The sequence below is a fragment of the Cebus imitator genome, unplaced genomic scaffold (genome assembly GCF_001604975.1).
Source record: "Cebus imitator isolate Cc_AM_T3 unplaced genomic scaffold, Cebus_imitator-1.0 Scaffold23, whole genome shotgun sequence".
In the NCBI taxonomy this organism is placed as follows: Eukaryota; Metazoa; Chordata; class Mammalia; order Primates; family Cebidae; genus Cebus; species Cebus imitator.
In genome coordinates, this window is record NW_016107338.1 from 9,824,795 (window position 1) to 9,834,679 (window position 9,885).

The 9,885-nt window shown below is 40.0% G+C and overlaps 1 pseudogene; it reads left to right on the forward strand.

Annotated features, from left to right (window-relative positions):
- The first annotated feature begins 962 nt into the window (after positions 1 to 962).
- Positions 963 to 9,885, forward strand: part of LOC119470122 — an 11,798-nt pseudogene continuing 2,875 nt past the window's right edge.

The following is a 9,885-nucleotide window of genomic DNA, read 5'->3' on the forward strand; positions in this document are numbered from 1 at the left end:
AATTATCAAGGAACAATAATTATCAATTGTAGAATTCCTCTCACAAGAAAAGTCCAGGAATTTTAGTCATCACTGAGGTCAGAGAATTCCTTAGAGATCTGGCCATCTGTGACCCTCCCCCCCACACCACCACCCTGTGCCGTTTGAAGCCAGCTGGATTTAATCTACCACTTAAAGATTCTATTTTTAAGAACAACTTCTAACAGTAATTTTTTGGCACAAAGAAATAGCCATAATGGAAGAAAATGAAAATAACTCCTGACTAATCTCTGAATATATCCTTTTTAGGTATATTTTTCTACATAATTTCATTAATCAAAACACTTTTCTCATGCTACATTTCAGAATATATGAGAAGAATTTTGGTTTCATGAAATTTTAGTCATACTAAATTAACAACATGTGCATTTTGGATGAATTTCATGAGTAATATTATTCTTACCGCAAATGAATTCATTTATTCCATCAACAATTTTTTCTTTGAGACAGTCTTGTCTGTTTACTAGGCTGGAATGCAGTGGCGTGATCTCAGCTCACTGCAACCTCTGCCTTTCAAGTTCAAGCAATTCTGATGCCTCAGCCTCCCAAGTATCTGGCATTACAGATGTGTGCCACCACTCCCAGCTAATTTTTTGTATTTTTAGTAGAGACGGGGTTTTACTATGTTGGCCAGGCTGGTTTCAAACTCCTGGCCTCAAGTGATCCACCTGCCCCGGGCACCCAAGGTGCTGAGATCACAGGCATGAGCCATCGTGACTGGCCCATCAACAAATATTTTTTAGTACTTTCTTTGTGTCAGTCAGGGTATGAGCCATCGTGCCTGGCCTATCAACAAAATATTTTTAGTACTTTCTTTGTGTTATTCAGGGTATTAGATGCTAGGAATACTGAGAACAATAAGGCATACCCCCCCAACTCAAATACTTATAGTCTTGATAATCACATTAAATATATAGATGATCATGTTTCACAAGACAGCTGTATCAGAAGAGGAAGGTATGTTCAAGATATCAAGACTCTGTTTGTCATGGTCATTGCCATATTCCCAACATACACAACAGGTCTGGTCTACTGGAGAAACTCAGCAAATATTTTTTTATAAATGGATAAAGCTTTCCACAATTATATAGCGCCTTTATTGTTTTACATAGTATTAAGAGGTGGGGTGGGGGCCGGCTCAGTAGCTCATGCCTATAATCCCAGCACTTTGGAAGGCTGAGGCGGGTGGATCACAAGGTCAGGAGATTGAGACCATCCTGGACAACATGGTGAAACCCATCTCTACTAAGATACAAAAAATTAGCCCGGTGTGGTGGTGTGCACCTGTAGTCCCAGCTACTCCGGAAGCTGAGGCAGGAGAATCACTTGAACCTGGGAGGTGGAGGTTGCAGTGAGCCGAGATTGTGCCACTGCACTCCAACCTGGTAACAGAGCAAGACTCTGTCTCAAAAAAAAAAAATAAATAAAATAAGAGAGAGAGTGGTGGGGTGGGGCCCTTAAGAAGTGATTGGATCATGAAGGCTCTGCCCTCATAAATGGCTTAATGTATTCATGGATTAATATGGTATGTGAAAGGGGAACCAGTGGCTTTATAAGAAGAGAAAAAGAAATCTGAGGTAGCATGTTAGCACACTCAGCTCCCTCACCAGGTGATAACCTCCACCAGTGAGAAGAAAAAATGCATGACTTAAATTTCTCACCCTTACTGTGGGCAAAGCATTGGTTTAGTGGTTGGTGGGAGGGGGAACCCAGTAGTTGGTGCATGGTGTTGGGGCAGGGCCCCCTGGCTGCTTGAGAAGATCCCAGGACCCTTCAGAGATTTTCCACCAGCAAGAAGGCTCTCACTGGATATGACCTTTCAACCTGGGATTTCTCAACCTCCAGTCTTGTAAGAAATTAACATATTTTTATAAATTATCCAGTTTCAGGTATTCTGTTATAGGCAACAAAAAATGGGACTGAAGACCATACATTGTCCTGTATTGACTCAAACCAAAAATGCCCAGTTTATTGGTATAATGAAATGGGTAATGAGTGTATTTTTTTCTTACCCTCCTCAGTGTACCAATGTCATTTCATGTCAGATTTTCAGATCGTCTGATTTTAATTCATTTAGCTTTCTCACATAATGATCAAAGGCCACAGAAAAATGCTTATAGAAAAAGTCATTCATCCTACTCTGCAGCCTCCTTGGTCCCCTCAGTCACCAACTCCTCTCTTTCACCAATGATTCAGACTCCCATATTAACCTCTTTTCTCTGCCCAACCACTTGGACTTAGTGGTCTAGCTTGGGGCTATTTGCACTGATTTGGGCCATAATGCCCCCATTCAAGGCAATTTTTTCAGTATCTCAATCCTGTCCTGAACCTTGGCTAGAAAGAGATGGCAATCTTGCATCTCTTTCTGAGTTCTCAGAATTTCTCTCTAGAGAACTCTAATACAACGTCTTTTCCAGGATTCCTAAAACAGGCTGAACCAAGTGTTCAGACAGGGACAATGATCCTCCCCAATCATTACCTCATCCACTCATTCTACCTTGTTCTACTAGGATGATACTAGTAAAAGGAAGAATATCAGGCTTGTAGTTTGTCTGTTTTGTGTTGCTATAACAGGATGCTACAGATTAGATAATTTATTTAAAAATTTTATTTCTCATAGTTCTGAAGGCTAGGAAGTCCAATATCAAAGTACTGGCATCTCGCAAGGGCCTTCTTGCTGTGTCATCCCATGGCAGGAGGCAGAAGGGCAAGAGAGTGTGAGAGAGCAAGAGAGGAAGGGAACCAAATTCATCCTTTTATCAGAAACCCACTCTGAGATAGCAGCATTAATCCATTCATGAAGGCAGAGCCCTCATTACCTAATCACCTCTTAAAGGTCCCACCTCTCAACACTGTTATATTTAGGATTAAGTATGAAACACTTGAACTTTGGGGAGGGGGAACATTCAAGCCATAACATGGTTCATTCTCCCTTGAGGGAGAAGAGGGAGACTTCACCTTCCACCACAAGCCAAGTAAGCAGGGAAGGAGCAGGAGAGCCCAGTAGCAAACCCAGTAATAACAGAATATGGAATGCACCACTGAGTGGATGGGTGGTGGCTGTGGAAGAGGTGGAGCTGGGGTAGCATCTTCTGCATTGGACTTTCTTGCAGTAGGCAGGCCTTGCCTCTGAAGAACTCATACATGTGCCCCACAAGGAAGGCAGAATTTGGGGACTGTCAAACAAAGGGCATCCTTAGACCGACAGTGTTAGCCAGAGAGAAGTGACAGTCCACCAAGTGTGGAAGAGATCCTTGTCCTAGTCCTTTGCCCTTCTCCTTCCTGATGCTGGAGAGTTCAGCTTTGGAAAAGGTGAAAAGGAAAGGTGTTGAAGAAACAGATTATCTAATAATCAGGGTCCCAGGTCTGTTCTACCCTAGGAGGAGGGGAAATGAGATTTAAGTTGAAGATGAGATTAAAGTCTTTAATTATAATGAGTTTTAATAGCCAAAATGAGGAGTTATGGAATCTGAAAGTTAGGAATCTAATTTTCCTAGAAGCTCTAGAAGTTGTTAGAGGCAGGAAGGGGAATATTCCACAGATTTCATGTTGAAAGGTAGAATTGGAGAAACAGAAATCCTTTTCGTCTTTAAATACTCTGTTATAGATGCAATCAAGCCCTCCTGGAACAGAGTTGTAGCAATTGATATGTAACAATAGATATCAACATCAACTCTGGCTGGCATATTAAGCTGTCAAGCAAGGCTACCTTCATGGGTGCAGTCTCATAAGGCCTCGTGCTCAAAGGGGGTTTTGTACTAGGGTTTTAATGTTCTGTTGTCACCATCTTAAAGTTCTTAATATTTTATATTCAAATTTGTGTTTGGTAAGTGAAGTCTGATAAGACAACGGAGCGTGTATCTGAAGCTTGGAGCCTGGGCTCTTGCACAGTCCTGCCTCCCACCACCTTCCCAAACAGCTTTTCCACTGCCCACTCCCCTATTCCCTGATGCCCAGAGACCCACCTAGCCTCCCTCTTACTGTCCCTCACCCAGTGACAGCTATCACCCATCACCCCCTGGGTGTAGGCATGGGGAAGGTTGGGAACAGTTGGGCATGGGTAGTGCCATCTCCATCCTGTACTGACAGTGCCACAGTATGTTAGGGAAGAACTTGGCTAAATGAGCCTCTAGCCTACCCCTCATCCAGGTATCTGGTACATCTAGAGATTCTCCTGACTATTGTGGGTTGTGGCAGCAGGCCAGTGAGAAGAAGAAATGCTTGACTTAAATTTCTCACCCTTACTATGGGCAAAGCATTGGTTTAGTGGTTGGTGGGAGGGGGAACCCAGTAGTTGGTGCATGGTGTTGGGGCAGGGCCCCCTGGCTGCTGGAGAAGATCTCCATTCACACCAAGCCTGCAGGAACGTAACATTAAATGGCAAATTTAAAATACCATGACAGATTGAGAGAGAGAAAGTGGAAGAAAGGAAAAAGATTTATATGTTAGTTCCTTTAACAATACATGTTTCCTGCTTCCTGAACAAAGAGCCCCACAGTCCCACATTTTTGTTTTGTACCAAGCCCGTCAATTGTGTAGCTGGTCCTGTGCTCAAGCTCCCTTTCCCCAAGGAAGGATTAATTTCCTAATATGGAGTGTTGTCTACTTGACTCCCAGTGCCTGAAGCTGTGTAAAGGCTTTCAATGCCAGCTTACCGCCTCCATACAGAGGCAGATACAGATTGCATGGACCTGAAGCTCATATGATTTAGGGGGTACTCCTTTAAAAAAATTACAAATACAAAATTGCTATGTCCCCTCAGAGGACCTTAGAAAGGGCCTGTGCAAGTGAGGGGTCCTAAAGCTTATGCCTTATGAGCTTCATGGTAACTCCACCCCTGCCTTCCCAGCATGCTTTCTATTTACTCCTGGGTCCACTTTAAGAATCTGGAGGGTTTTTCTTAATGATTCCAGAACTGGGCTGTGCACAGTGGCTCATGCCTGTAATACCAGAACTTTGGGAGGCTGAGGAGGGCAGATCACTTGAGCCCAGGAGTTTGAGACCAGCTTCGGCAACATGGTGAAACTCTGTCTCTATGAAAAGATACAAAAATTAGCCGGGCGTGGTGGCATGTGCCTGTAGTTCTGGCTACTTGAGAGGCTGAGGTGAGAAGATTGCTTGAGCCCAGGAGGTCAAGGCTATAGTGAACCAAGATCGTGCCACTGCACTTCAGCCTGAGTGACAGAGCCAGACCTTGTCTCAAAAGGCAAAAAACAAAACAAAACAAAAAAAGATTCCAGAACGTCTCCTGGTTACCCTGAAACCCACAAATTAAAAGCTAGGCAGTCATCTTTTTTTTGATAAAGGATGGGGTGAACTTTCACTGAGTCCCTCATAATTTCGGTGTTTTCCTCTCCTCTGTCTTTCACTCTTCTTTGCTGCCACAGAGGAGTTACTTGGGCCTCCTCAAAGCACCTCTTCTGCTGAACCAGCCCTTGACTGCTTTATGAAAACTCTTGCCAATTCAATGGTGCTGGACTGCTGAGTTCTGGTTTAAGTCACATTCTACAAGAAGAAAAGAGCCTCCTCCTCCCATAATTCCTTTAGTCTCTTGTTAATTGATTTTATCCCTATTTGAGAAGCTATGTTGTTCTTTTTAAACCAAAAGCACAAATAAACATAACTCATTTTAAAAAGTAAAAAGAGATTTTTTAAAAAAATAATCAGAATATAATACATACACACACACACACACATACACACATACAAACATACACTGTCATCCAATCTGACAAAATTCACCCAGTAATTGCCTCTCTGTAATAAAATAGCCAAGCTTAGATCATTAGAGGTGAGATAGTTGACTTTATCAAATTTTTGGTCAACAGTTTCACCTAGTACTGAGAAATACAATGTATTAGGTTAGTTAAACAACAACAACAAAAACCAACAACAGTTTATCTCAAGTTGATTGACATTGATCCTACTTGCCTTTGTGAAGGAAATGATGAATTAATAAAATGTGTGCTTATATTAATAAAAGTCTACTGCCTTTTATTGTAGTAACAAACAATTTTCATATCACAGAGGCTTTATAATAATAAATATTTATTTCTTGCTCACTCTACATGCAGAACCCAGGTCAGCAAGGAGGTCTCTGTTCATTTTAGTGACTCAAGGACCCGGGCTGAAAGAGGTTCCATCTATACATGTGTTTCTGTGATCACCACAGTAGGAGAGAAGAAAACCATGTGAATAAATGAATTTTGCCTGAAATTGGCCCATATTTCCACTCACATTTCATTGGCCAAAGAAAATTACCTGTTTATGTCTAACTTCAAGGGGCAGGAAAGTACAGTCCCATCATATCCCTGAAAGAAGAACTAAAATATTTAGAACAGCTCTAATAGCTACATGCCTTTTGGTCACCAAATGTTTGAATTGCTCTATTTCTGAGATGCTAAAAAGAAAGCCCCAAAGTCCTATGCAAGCATAGCATGAAGTTCATAATCTGTGACATCTGGGTGAGGTATGGTAGGTTCTAATCATGATCTGCTTCTCCAGATCCTACCGTGAAATTAAAAAAACAGATTTTCTACCTTCTCTCACCTGATACATAATGGCTGATACAGGAACAAGATAATTGTAATATTCTCCTTGGGGAAAATGGAGAACACACAGCAAATACATGTCTACAGAATTCGGAAATCTTGTTGGGAACAACTTTTGAGGGGCCCCCTACCTGTGTTTGAGGAATGTTACCTGATTAATTCTGATTTTGAGAAGTTCCTTTTTCTCATTGGTCTCTATACCCCCTGGATCTGCCTTCTGAAAGTTTTGTCCTTTTTCATTTTCCTCGTTGGCTGAATCTAAAGGGAACATTAGGAAATATGCCTTCTTTCAGGACTGAGCAAATTTCTCGTATATAACCAGTTTGGACTAAGCTTTTCCTCAGGGTGCTAAAATACTCTGCATTGTAGTACCCCCAACTCCCACTGTACACGTATAACCAACCAGTTAGGTTCCATACACGTCCTCTTGCAATTAATTGGTTCATATGTCCCCTGCAAGAGACTTTGATGTGAGCACAGTATAGTGATAAGTGCACTAGAAAATTTCTTGGATATGTGATCTTAAGCAGGTTACTTGACTTCTCTGAATTTTCTCACCTATGAAATTCTGTTTTTAGATTAACAGGATTAAAGGACCAATAAACAAAACCTTTATGTACCATATAAATGTTGGCTAAGTGCTTTTGTATTTATTCTTTCCTTTAATCCATACAAAGTCTTAGAAAGTTATTAGCATTCATTTTTATATGAGGAAACTGGAACTCAAAAAGACTAGATGACTTGCCCATATAAGAAATGATATGGCTTGCCCATATAACAAATGATATGATAAAGCTAAAAATAATAAAGTCAAGTAGAATGTGTACATTCTACTCCCACACAGCTGCTCTTTGTTTTGGGGGTAAACATTATTAAATTCTATAGAAAATGTGTAATGTATATTTGGTTTTTTACCATGAATCAAGATGTCACAGAGAGGTCATAGTCATTGACAAGAATTTTGCCATCTGATTTATACATTTTTCCATTATAAAGAACTGATAGACCCTGAAATGAGGCTACTGCCTTCTTAAATTGTTATAATAACAATGCAGCACGCAGCAATTCAGAGGATACAGAATTTTTTACAATATGCTACTTCTGTCATTCCAATCAAATATAGTCAAGCAAACTTACTTTAAAAAGAATGAATATATACTATCCTCAGTGGAAATGTGGACAAAACTAGTTCTGAGTTGTTAAATGTTTAGGAAAAATCAGTAACATTCTGAATTCCAGTTCATTGATGCAGAATATGACTCAAAGCCAAAATAGAATGTTTGGGACAAATTAGGAAGAAAAATATTTTTCACCTGAGGTTCTTGTTACAACTGAGGTTATCGCTTCCTCATTAAGCAAAACTAATTGAAAAATCTTTTGGTTCAATGTTTAATCTGTCTGAGATTTTACTGTTTTAATATGAAATGCAATGAGAATTATTTGGTCTCTGATTGAAGTCAGTGCATAGGAAACATTTCCGCAAGGGAGATTCTCAAAGAAGGGGTAGAATATTTTGTACCTTAGTTACTAGTTTTCCAGGCAGCGAGTGTGTAGACAAATTATATTTTCCCTGTTGTATATGTGTCTTGGATTTCACTAATGAACATTAGTATTTTTTTTGCAGTGTTTTCAAAAAGTCAATTACTCAAAATAAATTTAAAACATTTGTTAAAGCCATAACTAAGATGTTGGATTTTTAAAAACAGTCTGTCGGATTTTAAGAGCCTTTGCCGGTGAGAGTCTACAGACAAGAACAATTTTATGAAATCAGAAAAAAAATTTAAGCATTATATAGTTTGGGTACGCAAAGAAATTTGCTCACTAATGTCAACTTTTGTTGTTGTTTTAGTTATTCATCTCTTGAAGATTTTTTCTTCCTGTTTCATTTTCCCAATTGTAGCAGAAGCTGCCAGATGTGCATTTAAATACTTCCCTCTGCCTTCCACTGTAATAAAAGACACATGGTTATCCAACTATACTACATGTCCTTGCTTCTCCTGCTATTAGATGTAGCTATGTGAGTAAGTGTACTCCAGTGGAATGCAAATAAAATTTGTCCTTAAAAACCTCCCACACTTGCTCCTCTAAGATGATAGCCCACCTCCAAGATGGCTCTCAATTATTCTTGGCTCATGGTATTTATGTCCCTGTGTAATGCCCTCCTCCACTGAGTATAGCAGACCTGTGTAACAAACAAGATAGTGTAGAAATGATGGAATATGATTTCCAAGTCAAGGTCATAAAAGACATTGAGGCTTTCATGTTCTCTTAGATTACTTTTCTGAGGAAAGTCAGCTACTATGTCATGAGGGCATTCCAACAACCTTTATAAAGAGGTCTGAGTGGCAAGAAACCAAAGCCAGCTGCCTATAACCAGGAATAAGCAAGCCACATTGGAAGCAGATACTTTCGCCCTAGTCAAGCCTTCTTATGACTGCACCCACAATATACATCTGATGGCAAACTCATGAATGACCTTGAACCAGAACCATTCAGGTAAGCCAGTTCGAAATTTCTGACCCACAATAACAATGAGATAATAAATATTAATTGTTGTTTTAAGCTGCTAAGTTTGTTATGCAGCAGCAGTTAATTAACACACCCAGTTAGCTGGATGGCAATACTCATGAGAAATCTTGTCTTGAAGATATAGAGCTGTAGTCAGCTCAGGTGCCTGAATGATTGTGTAAAGGAGGGCCCTTCCCTCTAGTTTCTCCATTCCTTACATCAACCTGGACTGTTGAGAGAGAAATAAACTTTAGAGCCATTACATGTTTAGGGTCTCAAATTTATAACAGTATAGTCAACCCTAACAAATATACCAAGTTTGTATTCTATTTTTTTCCTTACATCAAGTCTTATTCATCTGTGAGGGTATTATTTCCCTGAACAAGGATTATTATTGGAATAGTTCTTCAAACACTATAAAAATATTGTATTGGCCACAAGGCATTATATTAAATATTCAAAATACTTCCCCCACCTGCAAATTCTATTTTATTTGCCTAGGACTCGATGTTTACTAGCAGAGTTGTGGTTGATACTATGGTGCCCTGCCCAAGATCCAGTTTTCTTGGTTAAAGCTTCTATCCCCAAGGTCCTGTGAGTTGTGGCTGGTAATAGCTTATAGCTAGCCCTCTTCTCCAGAGAATTGCCATCAACTGATGGGAGCCAACTCACTAGGAAAGTTATGCTCTCTCCATAGATGACCCACAACAGTGGCCAACTAACATGATGGCATAAAAGTCCGGCTCTTGCCACCAGAGATAACAAATCTATTGTGCTATTTATATTT